Here is a 17,355-nt window from a genome sequence, read left to right as displayed (position 1 = left end):
ATCTAGCTCCGGTGGCCTAACTCGGCCGAAGGATGCAGAACAAACTGAATAGCATGGGGCTATCTGGCCTGCGGTGGAGTGGTAAGACCAACACACGGGATCCCTTTGTGGTTATCGATCCATTTAAGCTTTCTTCTCTGCTCACACCCAAGGGAACTGGAAGCGGTTAAGACCAATAGTGCAAAATAATACGATTAGGACATTTTAATAGAATAGACCATCTAAAGCAGTGTTGCTTTCTTCCTGAAAACCTGGCGAAAGCTATGAAGCTCCCCCACCCAGAAATACTACACACACACACACACACACACCCCACACACAGACTAAACTTTACATTTACTTTCAAGAGTTCGTGAATTTCCTAAATCCCGGGGTAAGAACCCTTAATATTCCAAGAATAAGCAGAAAGGGGAGATGCAAACAGGTTTCTGAGATAAGAATGCAATAATAACCTGGAAAGGAATTTATCTTGAAGCTTTTTGGTGTGTAAGATAAATAAAAAGCTACAAGCCTCGGGTCAGACAAAGAGGAGAAGCGGTTTGCTGTGGACGACGTCTCCCTGGGGCATGGATTATGAGGGCTTTGGCTCGGGGCCCGAGGATGGAGCAGAGCAGGGCGTCAGTGCAGCTGGATGGGCCCAAGGTGGGTCTGAGCTGTTAGTCCACAGACAGGGTCCAACCGTGACCCCAAGACAAGACAGCTTTCTGCAGAGGCTGCAGCTTCCTTCCCACCAGCATCTGCTGATGTTGTGCGGGCTCCTTGCTGCCATCTCCTGCTCTGGGACCCCCTTGGGGTTGAAAGCAGAGGCAGTTAATGCTCATTCAGTGCTGTCCATGTGCACAGTGTACATCCAGTGACCTCCGTGCTCCTCAGAGAAACCCAGTGGGGAGGGTTCCACTTTGCAGGTGAAGAGGCTGGAGCCCTGGCGGCCACATGGCTGGTCTAAGGTCTGCAGTGAGGGGTAGAGCCAGCACTCAAATGTGGTGAGGCCCGTCCAAAGCCCCCGCCGTCCACCTGCCTAAGCTGGCCTGGGCTGTCCCATCCTTGTGAGTCTCGTCTTTCCCAAGCCCCTGCCTTGGACAAGACACGCCTTCTCTCTGGAGAAGAGAGCGAGGAGATGTCCTTCTCTTTTCCCTGCCTGGAGTCCTAGGGAGACGTGCTGGAGACCCCTTCTCAGTCGTCTCCTCCTCTAGCCGCTGTAACAGGCTGCCCTGGAGGAACAGAAACACAGTGATGCCATCACTGAATGTGCTGTAACTTTCTTTATCTCATCTGCCTGCCAAGAGCAGCCTATTTATTTCTGTGCAAAAGTGAAATAGATAATGGCTTTATCACTCAATACATCTGAGATAAAATTCCACTGCCGCAAATCATGAGCTGTGTGGATTTGGACGAGTTGTTCATCCTGTCTGAGCCTGTTTTCCCAAATGTAAATGGTGACAATGTCCTCTCTTAGAGCCCTTGTGAATGTTTACTAAAATGAAAATCAAATCACTCAACTCAGTAACTGGCATACAGTAGGTGCTTAATGCATGCTCTCTTCCTTCCCCCACTGCTTTGCTTTCCCTGGTTGGAGTGAAGGTAGACAGCTTCGTCATCACCCACAGCATATGGAAGCCATGCAACCCATCATAAAGCTGTCAGATGGGGTGCGTACTGTAGCTCAAATTAAAATATTTCTGTTTACTTGTGTTCTTTGTGCCAGAGGCACACTCAGCTGACATATGTCTGCGGTACAACATTTGCAAGTAGAATGACGCTTTAAAAAACTTTGCAATAAATATTTTGTTTTTCAGTTACTGCACAGAATATATTATCCCCGCTCTCCGGTGTCTGTGCTGCATCCGTTACCGTTAGGACAGGACACACTAAGTGTTTCGTTAGGATCCAAAAGCCCTCCAGGTCTGATGGACGGTTCTCCTTTCCTTTCAAAGCAGGTGAAGAAGATCTCATGGGCCTCAGTAGCTTTGGGGCAAGGAGGGGGAAGTTGAGGAAGAGAGGCTAATAGCCAACAGTGTTAATCTGGCAGCTGCTATATGTTAGGCACTGTGTGGAAACTGGGGATGGATGGAGACTAAGGAGACCCAGGACCTGCCTTCAAGATGCTGGCAGTGATATGGAACAGAAACATGCAAGGTCAGGAGTGAAGAGCAGTGAGAGTGCGATCATTCAACTGGAGCCCTGCACATCTTTGTTTCCCAGGGCCACAATTATCTGCTGACTCCTGCAGCTGCAGGATCGAGCTTCATGTGGATGGTTGACATTTGAGCCCCTTCTGAGACCTGCCTTTGATACGTGCAGGTGGGAAGTCAGGGTGTGATCACAGAAGCAGAAAGACTAGGAGCACTACAGAACAGATTCCTTATCAGGATTGGACCTTTCACACTTGTGGCTGCAGGTGGAGGAAGCTGTGCAAGGCTGTTGCTCGTGCATCTGGTTTGGACCTTAAGCCTCTTTAGATCCTTCAGGCCAGCAGATTGGAAGGAAAGCTGGACTGAAATGAGAGGAAACAAGGATGAACTAGAACCCATTAGGACAACTGGAACCTGCATTTTTTTCACACCACCTCCACCCTTCACGACGCAATGACCTGTGGGAGAAGCGTGGGCCCTGTGTCATGGAGCTGCAGGAGAAGGTCCGTTGGGACCTAAATGATGCTTCCTATACTGGAGTGGCTGTCGTGCCCAGCACCCCACATCAGCCTTCAGAGCATTGGATCAGCTGCTGCTTCACTTGCCGTCCAAACTCTCATGCAGATTTCTCGCGTGACCAACCTAACCCTCACCGGCAAAGGACATCCTGGAACGCAGTTCACAAAGCTGACACGGTGCAGGGCCGGCACAGGAGACGAGTCCTGGGCTGGACCATACAGGTTTTCGACATAGATGGTGAGAATTTAAATTGACATGAGAGTTTAAAAAATGATTTGAAAACTATGCAAAGAAACTTAAAACATTTTATACTGCTTTCCCAATTAAATGAACTATTAGAAATCTAAATTAAGGAAATCAGTCTAAATAAAGAAAAACACAGCAGTTTTATCAGTGTCTAGTAACAGAGGAACAGTTACACAAATAAATAATTCAATCCACTGAATAAAATAATGTCAATTCATTGAAAACATTTTACAGAGTACAGTGATATGAAAAAAAGGCCTGGCACAGTGTAAAGTCACACAGACAATTTCATATGCAGTATGAACACAGCTGTATAGAAAAGAAACTTTACATAAAAAGAGAAAGGGATGGCTGGTTCCAAAACAATAGTAGCAGATGCTTAAACCTGTTTCTCTATGAACACACTCCAAAATCCTCCGGAGCTCAGCCCATCCAGCCAAGGGGCTCCCCAGCCTCATGCCTGCAGCAGGACAGGGCAGAACACGAGGGACCCCACAAAATAGTGAGGATGGGAACAGACGCTCATGTCCTGGAGCCACCCCAGAGCCCGCTCGGAGCACGGCAGACTGTGCCCCGGAAAGAGGAGTGGGGAGCATGTGCCTGTGGTCATGGACCCCAGAAAGAGAAGCCCCACCCGAGTGGGAAGATTCTCAGGACGGGGTGAGGAATGGAGGACAGAGTACCAGCCACTGGAGAAGCCAAAGGAAGCAGCTTAGGAACGTGTGGGAGAAAAGTGCCAGAGAGAGGGCTGGCTCAGGAGGAGGCATGTAGGCAGGGAGAAATGAGGGGATGGGGTTTGTTGTGGAAGGAAAACAAACAAATGATAGAAATTTGTTAAAAACCAGGAGCTACAGCAAACCCTGCACCTGCACTCCCCCCAAAAATATCATGGAGTAAAGGGAATGTACCTCATTACACATTGAGAAGCAGGTGCTCTTGAACTAAGAACCCGAAGAGGCCCCAATCCCTTCATCCCTGCCTCGTGCAATCCCCACGCGTGCCAAATCAGTAAAGTAAGACACGGAGAGTTGAATAGAAAAGAGTGGACAACAGCCATGAAAGTGCGTTCTCTCCAGATCAAAACACACATGGCAGAATAAAACCATGATACAAGAGTCCTGCTGAGTGAATTATTCTTAAACAAGTATTTGATGAGGCAAGAAAACACACTGAGTCAGAATTTCCAAAACTCAGAACAGAAATGGATAAAAACCTGGAAGTATGTGAAATGAGAATGGACTTACCACAGGAATAAAATTGAAGCAAAGACAAACTCCTAAAGATAGAGACAAAAATCACAAAGTGCCCAAGAGAGAGAACACATTTGGTTGAAAATATAGTAAGGGGTAATGAGCAAAGTCTTGAAAACTGACAAGAAAATGAATGAAAATAAAGAGATAAAAAGGATCAGAGAAAATGTGATAGACATAAAAGATGAGCAAAAGAAATGCAAAAAATGTCTAATTGGAGTTCTGGAAGATGATCAATGAAACAAAGGCAACAGAATTAGCATTTAAGCTCTGTTCCAAAGAAAGCTTCCCGAAATACAAGGCCCAGGGAGAGGACCACTGTGCCCCCAGAAAACTGACCTGCACAGCTGACTCCAAGGTATGTCTTTGTCCATCTCTTAGACATTGAGGATGAAACAAACCAAAACAGAAAACGTCTCAGAACCTCCAGGCAAGAGGACCAAGGATCTTAAAAGTAAAAATAATTCAGGCGGCATCGGAGGCCTTGACAGCAAGGCAAGAGCAGATGCTCATCTTTGAGACACACCATGAGGGCCGTGTGAGCTGAGGGTGTTACATCCAGTCAGGTCCACAGGATCATAGTTATGATGAACAAGAACTTAGGAAAAGCAGTGCTCACCCGTCCTTCGGAGGAATCTGTCAACTGAGAAATAACCGGGGACGTCAGCCAGGGCACCGGTGGAGAGCATTGACCACATGCGACTGTAGACCTAAAACTAGAGGAAAAACGAGACGAGCGTAAAACGGTAGTACGTGAGTGTTATACGTTCTGAAAAGAAAGAGAAGTGTTACAAATGAAAGGAGACGAGAGACAGAAAACGCGACAGCGAGACAGACTCGTGGACTGTTATCTCAGTGGGAAGTGGGAGCCAAAGGACGTCACTTTTGACCAACCCACCAGAGAGTGGAGACCTGTGTGAGGCAAAGGGGACTGTGGGCATTAAAGAGGATATTGGCACAAATGAAAACACAGACTGTTCTAAATACTCAAATAAGCATATTTTAAATGAAAAAGAAAACTCACCATATACAGAAAGAAACCAGTAAAGACATCATCAAATACCCTTCGTATTTCAAAGATACCGTCAGGCATGTCAGTCATTCCAACAAATGGAACTGGGATTATGTCACCTCCTCAAAGAAGATTGTCCAATTGGCCACAAGAAAAAATCCAGCTCCGTGCAATGCACAAATGATGCACTTAAAGTGATTCGGAAAGGATAAAGTAATAATAGTAATAATAATTAATAATCAAATACCAACAATAGTGTAGCAGGCAAATGGAAATAAACAGGGAAGCAGGACTCGGGATCCTGATCTTTCACAAGGTAGAATTCAGGCCCCCAAATCAGACAACACAAAGGAGAACATTCTGGAATATGAAGGCCACGACTCAAAATGGAGAGGCAACACTTAAGAATACGTATACCAAATATATATACCAAAGAGCATAGCGACCATCTTCATAAAGAAAAGTCTATAGGAGATGTAAAGACAGATAGAAACAATTCACAGAGGAGGATTTGATATATTATTCTTAGTCTAAGACTGGTCAAGTGGATAAACAGCAAGTAAAAATGAACACCGATGTGATCCGTAAGGCAGAGTTCATGAAGATACATCAAAATTTACAATGTAATAATAGAGAACACATCACCTTCTTAGTCACATATGGAACATTCATAAAAATTCACCACGTTAGGTCACAAAGGAAGTGCCAAGCAGTTCCTTAAAGTGAAAGTAATGTACATTACAGTCACTGATCACAGCGCAATAAAACTAGCGACGACTGATGCACTTGTTAAACAGATGCTTCTTTCTGGATATTTTTAAGTTCTCTATGAAACAGTACTTTGGGGAAAGGAAATGCAATCCAAACTTGAGGAACTTCTGAGAACTAAAGATAATGAAACCACAACATATCAGAACCCGTAGAATACAATGAAAACAGTGATCAGAAGAACATTCATAGTCTCAGATGTGAATAAAAAGAAAAGAACAAAAATAAAAGAAATCCCCAGCTTAAAATGCTGGAAATAGAATAATGAAGTTCACCAAAAGAAGAAAATGATAAAGATCAAAGCGCAAATCAATGAAGTGGAAAAACAAAATTTTAGAATTTATAAATAAAATGCTAGTTCTTTGAAAAAAAGTAATAGGTAAACCAAACAGATAATCTAATCTTAAAAAGTGAGAAAGTAAAAATGTGCAAAGGCAGAGAGAGAGGCTGGCGTAGCTGCCACAGCAGATTGTGCTCAAAGAGCTTGACGCAGGCGCAGAGGTGCGGACTCCTGGTCCTTCTCCATTTCCGCAAAGCTACGGAGCCTGGTCCTCCCCATCCTGTTTTGTAGGCCCTTTAGCAGAAACAGAATGAGATGCTCTGGTCACTTGAGTTAAGCTGCTGTTTTGCTCTTCTGGTGCCAGACTGTTGAGACTAAACCGGCCGGAAGTGGAGCTACCGACAGCCTCGCATCCACCCTTCCTCTCCCTCAGCCCCGGGCGGTGGACACAGGTGCATGGCTCCCCGTTGTCAGCATTGCCGGGCTCTTGCCTCAGATGCAGCATGTGCTTGGCATCCTGCACAGCCTTCCAGACTGATTTACACACTTACACGAGCCTCATGGCGCACAGAAGATAATGCATCTCAGCAAGCGCATGTAGCCTCGTCTTCCTGCACTCCAGAATAGACAAGAAAATATAATTTCTAGACTTTGATGAGAGGCTGGATGAGGATGCTCATGGCACATTTTGCTTTTCACGACTCCTTTTTTAAAGCTTACAATATTTTTGAGGCTTTGACCTCCATCGAATATATGGAAATAACATATGCACCAAGTGTGGTCACATATGTTGCAAGATTGCTTGGTGAAGTCCCTTTAACGTTTCACTGAATTTTGTGGAATCATAGAAACAGGCACTGCAATTATAACTAGTTGCTTGGTAACTCATTGAAATCATGTTCCTACGAGAAAGCAATTAACCCGCTTCGATAAAAACACCATCCACACAGTTTGAGGTGTGCTGTGTTCTGTCTGTACTTCTGGTCACAAGAGTGCATGGAGCACCCAGAGGGAAGTGAGGGGGTATGTGGAGGAGCAACAGACCAGAAGACCAGAAATCAGGGGCGAGCGTCTGACCCCGGATCCACCTGTGCTTGGCCAGGGGATTCTAGTAACTCGCCTCAGCTCTCTGGACCTCAATTCTCCAGTTACGAAGAAGGGGTGTCTAACCAGATTTTCTCTGTGAATGTTTCCAGTGCTAATAGTCTATGTGGCTTCAAATCTCACAGCCAGGAAGGATCAGAGTAAAAGCTGTTCATTGACTTGAATAAAATGTCCTGTTTTGTGGTGCCAAGCCCTGAGCAGACAGGCTGGTCTAGAGCCAAGCTTCGGGCTGGGTGGCTGGTCACATGCAGAGTGTGCCCGAGGACTTCAGATCTTTCTGAACTTTCAGAGACTCAGCGCTCACCGGGGTGACAATTCATCACTGTTTGCCCAGGACCCACCTGGTTTCAGCACTGATGGCCCTGTGTCTCAGCAAACCCCATAGTCCCAGGCAAACCAGGACCTTGGTGACCGAGAGCTGCCCTAGGGCAGACGTGGGTGCCCAGAGTGAGTTCCAAGCTCTGTGGACATCAGTGAGCCCTATTGTGCACCGAGCCCCTGGAGGTGGAAATGTGCATGGTCACAGCCCTGGGGGCTCGTAGTCTGGGGCCATCCTTACACTCCTGGACCCCTTCAGAAGCTCCTCTGGTGAAGGGAGGGACAGGCCAAGTGGGGCCATGGACTGTCACCGTGATTGCGATTGGGATTGCATTGTCATTTAATTCAAAACAGCTAGAAAACCATGAGAATGGGTAATCCCTGCTTGTTCTGCCTTTCACATATATCCCGACATTGTATTTTCACTGCAATCACTCAGGTACAAGCCAGCTTCCTCCCTCCTGGACTGTCCCACACAACCTTCTACTGCTAAGCCCCCCACTGCTTTCTGTCCTCACTACAATGCATTCTCACAGGCAGGTGGAGTCGCTGTCACAGGTGGTAGTCCCTGAGCCGCTTGCGCAGGAGTGCTTGTGGGATGACCTCTGCGGAGGGGACACAGAAAGGAGCAGGCCTGAACAGAAGGACAAGATGGGCTGCAAGGAAGCCCAACAGAAGCTCCCGCCCACCCTTTGGGAGCTCTTCAGGGATGCTGGACCCTCAGAGGCGGCCTGACGGGGTAGGCTGGGCCTGTGCGCCTCCAGTGGTCAGTCACTGGATGGGTCTGTCCTGGAAGGAGATGTGACCTTGGGCAAGGCAGCTTTCTTCAGCCCAGGCCATCCCTAAGTAGGGCTGACAGCTGAGAGGCATCTTTGGAAGGACTTCCAGCAGCTAGGGGACTTAGTCCTTGATTCCTGAAGGGGGACCTGAGAGGCGCACCACAGCATCCCCTACAGTAATCTCCTCAAAGCCTGAATCAGATCCTCCAACTTCATACCACAGCCCACAACGCCCCAAATGCCCAATGCCCGCCCGACACTGTGCCTGCATCACATTCACCTCAGCCCTTTATTCTCTAGGCTGTGGCCACATTGTTCCCATCTGGGAAAATGCTGAACCCATTGCTGCAGTAGGGTGCTTGCTGTTCCTGTGCCAGAAACACTGTCCCCCATATGTGTGCACGATTGGCCCCTTCTGCTCAACTCAGACGACTCCCCAGAGAGCTCCCCAAGCACCCCGCCTGGAGTGGTCTCCCCACACCCACCCCACGCCTGCCCCTGCACCACCATGCTCGGCACGCTCAGCCGTAGCGGAAGTTACTTTGAGTTTATCACAAATATAGCGGGGTTCTGTTTGGGGTTTGCTCTCCTCACGCTGGCAGGGGGCGTTTCTGTCTGTTTCAGCGTGGCGTCCGCAGCAGCTCCCTCCGGGCCGGGCTCTCTATCAATACCAGTGGAATGAATAAGTTTGCTTAGTCACTTCTCCAATTGGAAAGTTTCTTTGCAAAGACTGTTAAATCGATCACAATTCCTCCGCCAGGAGCACCTGCTGCGAGGGCTGGACTAGTGGGAATCCCCCGGTGAAGTTGTCTGGACCCTATTCCAGGGCACCCTGTTTGTCACCAAGGCCTGGACCCGTTCAGTCTACACTAGTTCCTGCAGGAATAAGAATTGGAAATAACGTTTTAATTGAGAAGAGCCTAAACACCACCAGGATAATCAAAGCACCACGAATCACATGATGCCTTCATCGTTTACAAGCTCTTTTAGGAACGTTGTCCCACAGAGCTCAGAACAAAGCTCTCAGGCGGGGGTTATTCAGTCATTTGCAAGTGCAGGGACGGGAGGTCACATAGCTGGAACCTGGTCTACAGGAGCTCAGAGCCGAGGGTCCACCTTCAGGTTCACGGTGCTGTGACCTACACTTGGTGGGAATTATACTCAGGTTTATTAATGGTTAAAGTAACTTTATACACCTAATAATGGGATCTTCTTAGTGAGCAAGCCCTCCTTATGAGGAGGGAACGGTTTCAAACACTCCAACCCTGCTGCGTGGCTCGGGCCAGGTCTCCCTCTTGGGTCTGATTCCCTCCTCGGGCTTCAGGCTTGTCTTTGCCAGGCAGTCTGCTCTCCCTGTAGGCGTGCGTCTGAGGCCACCCACCAGCTGCAGGGCCTGGGACACCTCTGCACTCCAGACGAGCCACGCCGCCAATGCTCAACTCTTCTCTTGAAATCACTCTTCTTCCCACGGTGGCCCGTGGTATCCTCTTGCCTTGCCTGCCAGCTCTTCCAAATTTGCCCGCAGCCACTTTCTGCCATTTCTTTCATATTTTCATTTCTTCATCTTTCTTCTTTGAGTTGTGGCTGAATATCTCAAGACTGTCTTCTACAGTTTTACCCACATCTAGTTTGCCATTCGTTGCTTTGGTTTTGGTTTTCAGTGGCACATTGTGAATTTTAACCTTTTTTCTTAGACAGTTTCCTCTTCATGATTGCTCACTCTGTTTCTACAGATTCACTGACCTCTAAGTTTGTATTAAGAGATACTTCACAAATATTCCTATGTACTTTGTTTCTTGCAGTAAATACATTTCAGAGAAAGGAGTTTCATGAATTTTCACAGTGCCGCCATCCTTGTGAATTGCAGTGTCATTAGCGGGTTCTGGTGATTTTCAAAAATTTTCTACATTGTGAATGCACACATGCAATGAATTGAGCCACATGCGTAGGTCTGCATGGCTGCCCTTCCCGTGGCTTGCCTGGAACCCCCCAGACTCTATGAGTATTGCTGAGCTTGGATAAAGGTCTTTGTGGTTGGCATCATAGGCATTCACATTCCATCTGGCTCCTCTACCTCCAGCTGAAATCCCTGGGATTCGCTACGGAAGGAAGGTGCTCTTTGACACTGCAGCTTTCATACAAGACTGCCCCAGACATGTTCATGCAACTGGTGATTTACATGAGAACTGGCATCAGGGGAGGGGGGTCCTTCAAAGACCATCCTTGGGCCACTGTCTTGCCCAGGAGTTAACACTCTTTTTCCAATCATTGAATCCACTTCCAAGGTGACTCTTACCCATTGGCTGACTATACTTAAGGACTTCATTTGGCAGCCATTGTGTCCACAAGCACCTACTATGTGCTACCTATTGTGCTCAGGGCTGAAGACCCAAAGCTGAATCAGATACAATCCCCTGGCCTTACAAGAAAGAGACATCTCTTCTAGCCTGCTCTCTCCACCAATGTTCAAAAATCCCCTTTGCTCAAGGTGACGGGTAAGGAACAAAATAGCCGCCCAAGGTGTAAGCGCTCCATCATGCTTTTTCATCTTCTGACTTGCCCCTGTGCCTGGTCACACTGTACAGTAGTTACTTGACTGCCCGGCTGCATGTTTCTGTCACTGCAAATCGCAGCCACATCCCCAGCCTGCCCCGACACCCCTCCATCAGCTGATGGCCCTACTTATGGATGCTCACTAATGACATTCTCTCACAATGGAAATCAGATTAACAGACTGTGGGAAATGACTTGTCATCACATTTCCTCTTTGTTTTAACAGTGAAAATCAAATACTCTTCTCAACAGAGTAAAATCTGGAAAGTGAGACTATCGGAGTTTGTGTAAATTCAAGGAAGGTGAGGGTTCCTTTGGTCTCCTCTCCTTTGCCTATATTGCCCATGGATAGGAGATGTTGCATCAGGATTTTGAGGCATTAAAAACTCTGACTCAACTCCTTTCACATGGAGAGGCCATGAATTTTGACTGCATGGGATTCTACTGAGACTTTTTTTAATGTGAGAATATTCTTGGCAGTAACTTGTTTCATCCAGATATTTGGAGAATAGAAGCCTACATCAGAGACACATTGGTAAGATATTATGCTTTGAGAAGTTATCCAATAAATAGTAGGCATTATCAACCCAATACTTCCTTTCAACAATGCAGATAGTGAGTGAGGATTGCACAAAGGGGTCCCTGCCAAGAGGGAGGAATTGTAAGCCTAGGTCCCAGGAGGGAATGGTCCACATTTCTCATCCATTCCTGGGTCATGTGTGGGAGATGTGGCAGTTTGGGAGGGCAGTTGATAAGTATGCATGTCATGGAAGATCAACTCTCTGTCTCAGAGGAACTAGGTCCCTCCAGGTCCAAAGGTTGGTGAAGCAGGAGAAGAACACAGCAGGATCTGGGCAAGGAATCTGGCACAGGTAACATTCTTTGTGTTATTGGAGTGGGTCCCACACAGCATGGATCTAGGTGGTGAACATGGCATAGTAGCATCCATTGTGTTACTGGAGCTGGTCCCACACAGCACAGATCTGGGTGGGGAACACGGCAGAGTAGCATTCACTGTGTTATTGGAGCTGGTCCCACACAGCATGGATCTGGGTGGGGAGCACGGCACAGTATCATCCACTGTGTTATTGGAGGTGGTCCCACACAGCATGGATCTAGGTGGGGAACATGGCACAGTAGCATCTATTGTGTTACTGGAGCTGGTCCTTGAGTTTCCTCCCCCGAGTCCTCCATGCTTGTATCCTGGCTTTGTCAGGATATTTGAACAAAAACATTTTCCTGCTGCTGATTCTTTTCAATCAAAAGCACTTTAAGAAACTTCGTCAAATACCAAGTGAATTTCTGAGGAATGCCAGAAGTGATATATTCGACCAGGTACACACCAGTGACTTTATTCATGGGAAATTACAAGAGAGAGAAGAGGAGGCCCTCTCCCAGCCCCACCCCTACCTCGAAGATGAGTGAAGATGCGGTTAGTTCATGCCTCCAACCTTGCATGGCTTTTGTTTCTACACTGTGGTTTGTTTTTAATAACTTTATTTTACTTTATCTTATGGGGAAGGAGTTGCTATAAACTATTGCCACAATTTCTCCTTAATAAAAGCAAATAAGTGATAGTTATTAACACCCATGCCATGTGGAACCGTGGGACAGGAGGAGCCACACAGTCTATGACCTCGTCCTCACTGAGCTTCTAACACTGCAGCGGTGAAACTAGACCCTCATATTTTGCTTCTCTCTCTCATTCCTCAGCTTACGTATTCTACGCTCCAGTCACTGTGATAGGTGTTGGGTGGAGTTAGGGAGCAAAAGTTGGCCCTTGCTCTTCATCCTAGTGTGGGAAATAACAAACAAAACAAAACAAAAGCTGAAAAGCTGAGCTGTGTTGAGTGTCTACTCAATGTTCTGAGGCGCCTAAAGGGCAGTCCTCTTCTGAAAGAAGGGGAGACACTGTCTGAAAGTGACTTTGTGCTGATGCCAAAACACCTTACAGAGCTGCCCCCATGAGGGCCCCCAAGCCCTGAGAACCAACCTCACTGTGACCATTTTACAAAGGGAGAGATGGAGGCTCAGAGAGGTGCAGAGAAGTCATTGGACTCATAGGTGTGAGAGCTGAGATTTAAAACTTAGTCTCCCTGACGTGAAAATCTACACCCTTCTCCCCTACCCACTGCAGGAATGAGGAGGTGGAAAACAACATGGTAAAGAAGAAACAGGAGCCAAAGATGAGCAACCGAGGTAACTGGGGAACACCCAAACTTGGTGTGTGGGACCAGTTCCAGTAACACAATAAATGTTACCTGTGCCAGATTCCTTGCCCCTCCAAATGAGCTTTGTCCTGCTGACCTGGCAGAATTACATGTGCAGAGATTCGCAAAATTTGAAGAGGTGCCTAGCAGAAGATGCAAGAACACTCAAAATGGCAAGAGCTGATACACTGAAAAAGGGAAGATGAGCCCTGCCAAACGCAGTCAGCTGTGTGAGGCTGGTGTCCACTCTGGGTACCACTCGATGACGAATTTTTAGAATGTATGAATTGTAATGCCTTATAAAAAGGGATAAAATGAGTTCACTAAATACAAGTCAAACCAGAAGTAGCTTTTATCTTTGAGGAAACAGTCACCAAAACCCTGGATCCCCAACTGGGACATGGGACTCCATGCATACTGATAGGCATGAATCCTCTGGAATGACCAGAATTTTTCCCTCTGAAGAACAAATCAAGGGACCAAGGATGTAGAGTTAGGAAAGAGACAATGAGGAAGCTTGAGGATCTAATTTCAAATACCTAAACAGCTGCCATCTGGAAAAGACATCAATGTATTTTTCAGAGCCCATTGACCAATCAGTGGAAATCACAGGAAAAAAATATCCACCTAATTCAGGAACTAGTTTTCTAGCAAACAGCAGTTGTTTCTTGCTAAGAAGAAGATTTCTGATATCATACAAGATCAAGGGAAGGATTAAAGATCGTTGCTTGTCAAGGATGCTTTCAAGAGAACCAAATATTTGATGGGATGTTGGCGTAAATAATCTTGAAAAGTCCTTCCAAAATGAGATCTCAGATAAAGAGAAATTAATTTTTTAAAAGTGCAGAATTTCACAAGCCAGCATCCAAAGAGTTACCCAATGTGAGGGGACCATGAGAATAATCCTGGGCTTTGAGGCGGAAGAGGTCCAAGACCCTTCCCTTCAGAGAGGGAGCATCAGAGGGACTTTACGGGTGAGAACTCACTTGAGCGAATGGCCCGGGGGCCCAGCAAACACACACTGGACCCCAACTGCTGCCCTCGCATCTGCTGGGTAGCTGCCAGCAGACTTCCTCCTAATCCAGGTCTGCTTTTGTCTCTGTGTGATGGAGATGCTGACAGTGAAAGAATCTGTCTCGTGGATGTAAAGAGCAGCAGAGCATCTGGTGATTAGTAAGCTCTTAAATCTTATGTTTCTCTGGCACAGACATGAAGAGCACTGAGGGTTCAGATGAGATGGGCTGAAAAAGAATGCAAGGAGTAGAGGTGACTGGAGCCGTCAGGATTGCAGGGAACGCAGAGGAAAGGCAATGGGCATGGGAGGGGAGCGGGGTACCTGCTGCTGCTCACGGAAGCACATGGCTCATGGCCTGAGGCCAGGGGCCTGTGTTTGAATCCATTCAACTTCTTCTAGCAACTCCTGGCACTCACAGACCTGAGCCTGCCCAGTGAGAAGTGCAAGACCGAGCCCAGAACAGTTGTCCAGAAAGAGCAGCACCCCTGGGACAGTCACGATGGTGGCTTCTTGTTGTCCCCAGATCTGCTGGTGTTTGGACCCACTTTCATTCAGATAGACGGTGAAAGCTCCTCCCTGGACTTGCTCCCCCCACCCAGGCCATGCTGTCAGATCTGAGCATCTACTTATCTCTGCCCAGCTGCTCCCAGAACCTTCGAGACACACCATGCCACCTTCACCCCTGCCTCACGCTGGAGAACTTTCCCCACTACACTGCTCCCTGGGCTGCACAGGCATGGCTGATGGTAGCTGAAGGTGACCTTGGACATTGCTGGGAAAGGCAAGGCCCTGTCATTGCACATCTACAGGGTGAGACTAGATTCCTACAAAAGTGACAGTTGAGTTAGGTCAGCATGTTGTTGACGTGAAAAGCTCTCCCCTCACCTCCCCCAGTTAGTCTTCTTTGGACCTTAGGAATGTGGCAATCCCTCCGTTCTTGACTCTCTAGGCCCTTCTGGATTTTGGATGTTTGCAGAAATGCTAAATCTTATGATGTCTTGAATCTTGGTCCTTACTTTTTTTACGTTGAGAAACCACATTTATTCATCTATTCATTCATCCACTTATCTCTCTCCCTTACTGTTTTTCAAAGGCATTTTACACCTGCCGTACTCAATATTTCATTTACTTGTCCTTTCAGCTGTGCGTAAGCCTCCCACAGGCAGGGTCTCTGTTGCTTTGTCAATTGTGGTCTCCCTAGTGCCAAGAACAGGGACTTGGCACACGGTGCATACTCAATGAACAGGTGAATAATGGATAAATTCAAAAGCAAAGTGCATAGAAGCATGTATCATATACTACCAGCTGCATAAATAGAGGGTGATATTTTAGTATTTTCGTACATATGCAGATACCTCTGGAAGCATCCTGGGGAAGCAACAGCAGGGGGTGTTTGGGGTGGGGATGCTGAGCGGGAGACCTGGTCATCAGACAAGGGGTGGCAAGGAAATTCTCACTGTGTGCCCTTCTGAGCTTTGATTTTTGGACCATACGAGTCTATTTCCTAATCATAAAATTAAATATATTTTTAAAGGAAAAAACAAAGCTTGTTTGGGGGAAAATAAGTGGTTACTGATTAATGAACTCTCAGTTGCTTGACTCTAGAACATTCTGCAATGATAGTGCCACTGGCTGTTATCCTTAATGGCCCTGCTTCTATCAACAAATAGCCTATTAACTTTTTGAGGACACAGAGCAGGCCCAGAATCTATTTCCCACAGGGCTTAGCATCAAGCCCAGGCTTCTGAAGCATTTGTGCTGGTAGTCATTATGAGGGCACAAAACCAATTTGTGAGAAACAGTTGATGGCATCTTACCAGAAAGTCCCTCTCGGGTTCCGAGCCACAGAATAGCACTTTGGGCAGCAGGGCAGCTGCTCCAGGACAAGCCCACACATAGGGAGCCGGTGGTGCTCTGGCTCGCCACCCAGGGGCATCACATTGCCTTCTTGGGCAGTGACGCAGCTAGCTATAACCCGAGGAATCCACAGAATCTACTGTAACATAATTCCAGGGACTTTAAGGGGCTATCCGTCATAACCTCCAAATAAAACCAAACCTGGATCAAAATTTATTTCATGTCAAAATTTTATCATAGTTATAAACTCTATCAAGGCTTGAAAGTGCTGTGACATTCAATTTATCCACACTGCAAGATGGAACGCCCAGGAGGGAATGAGTTACATTGGTTGGTTTTATTTTATCACCAGTATACTGAGAAATTAAATAGCCCTGTTTCCTAAATATGCCAGAATACACATTTAATTTTGTCCTCCCGCTTGAGCCCACCAATGCAGTGAACTTAAATATTTTTTCCAGAGCATTTTGAGTCATTATTCAATGGCCTGAACTTTTCTTCATTTGAATGTTATTTTTGACCTGAATCAAAATTAAGGGGGTCCTGATAAGCTGTCTAGCCTTAGGGTTCTCACCCACGGCTGCATATGGGAACTTTAAAACCCTGATGGCTGGCTCCTTACTCCTGAGCAACAGGAAACAAACCTTTGTGATGGGCACCAAGCATGGGGATTTTAAAACAACTTCCTAAGTGATTCTGTTGCACAGAGAGTTTACCACAACCATGGACCTAAACCAGTACTTCTTGCAAAGAAAATGGGCATACCAGTTACCTGGGGATCCAGTTAAAGTGCACATTCCGGTCAGTAAGTCCAGGTGGGCCTGAGAGTCTGCATTTCTCAGAAGCCCCAGGTGAGGCCAATGGTGCCAGTCCAGCAAGACCCGCCGAGTAGCAAGAGAGTCTCTCCTCACCATTAGGGTCTTGTCGCGTGGAGGCCCTGCAGCCACACAGGACCTGCCCTGGGCTACAGCAAGTTCTGGTTGAAGTCCTCTTCTCTCCCCACAGCTATGATGTCCCTGTAGAGACTCTGAGGTTGAGATGGTGACTCTGCCATGCCGTCAGGTCCCTACATGAGCATGTGTATTTCAGCGACTTTGGGATCTTGTATATAAGCCAATACACACCAGCTGGGAAATCTCAGAGGAAGAGGTTGGAAAAAATACGTAATGATGGATACGTTCCTGAATCGTGCTGGACAAATGAACACCCCCACCCTCAGCTTCCCGGCCAGCACCAGGTTTTTTACTAGGCCTGTCACACCCTCAGAGAGTACTCACTCTGGGGTAATGAGTAGCTGGGTGGTCAGCCTGAT

At 46.9% G+C, this 17,355-nt stretch overlaps 1 long non-coding RNA gene across 7 annotated transcripts in view; it reads right to left on the bottom strand.

The window, feature by feature from the left end:
• Positions 1 to 440: 440 nt before the first annotated feature.
• Positions 441 to 17,355, bottom strand: part of LOC111772702 (uncharacterized) — a 28,327-nt gene continuing 11,412 nt past the window's right edge. For 3 of the 7 annotated variants that reach the window (XR_011431785.1, XR_011431762.1, XR_011431787.1), the window contains exons 7-12: positions 16,816 to 17,109; positions 14,158 to 14,412; positions 4,767 to 4,863; positions 2,591 to 2,859; positions 2,287 to 2,494; positions 441 to 1,211 (exon numbers count right to left, since the gene is read on the bottom strand). This is a non-coding gene — a long non-coding RNA (uncharacterized lncRNA). Of the gene's footprint in view, positions 1,212 to 2,095; positions 2,495 to 2,590; positions 2,860 to 4,766; positions 4,864 to 14,157; positions 14,413 to 16,815; positions 17,110 to 17,355 lie in introns of those variants that run through there. The other 4 variants (XR_011431779.1, XR_011431790.1, XR_011431791.1 and 1 more) reach the window with 3 other exon arrangements.

The sequence above is a fragment of the Equus caballus genome, chromosome 1, assembly GCF_041296265.1.
Source record: "Equus caballus isolate H_3958 breed thoroughbred chromosome 1, TB-T2T, whole genome shotgun sequence".
Lineage (NCBI taxonomy): Eukaryota > Metazoa > Chordata > Mammalia > Perissodactyla > Equidae > Equus > Equus caballus.
This window is presented reverse-complemented; position numbering and strand designations above follow the sequence as displayed.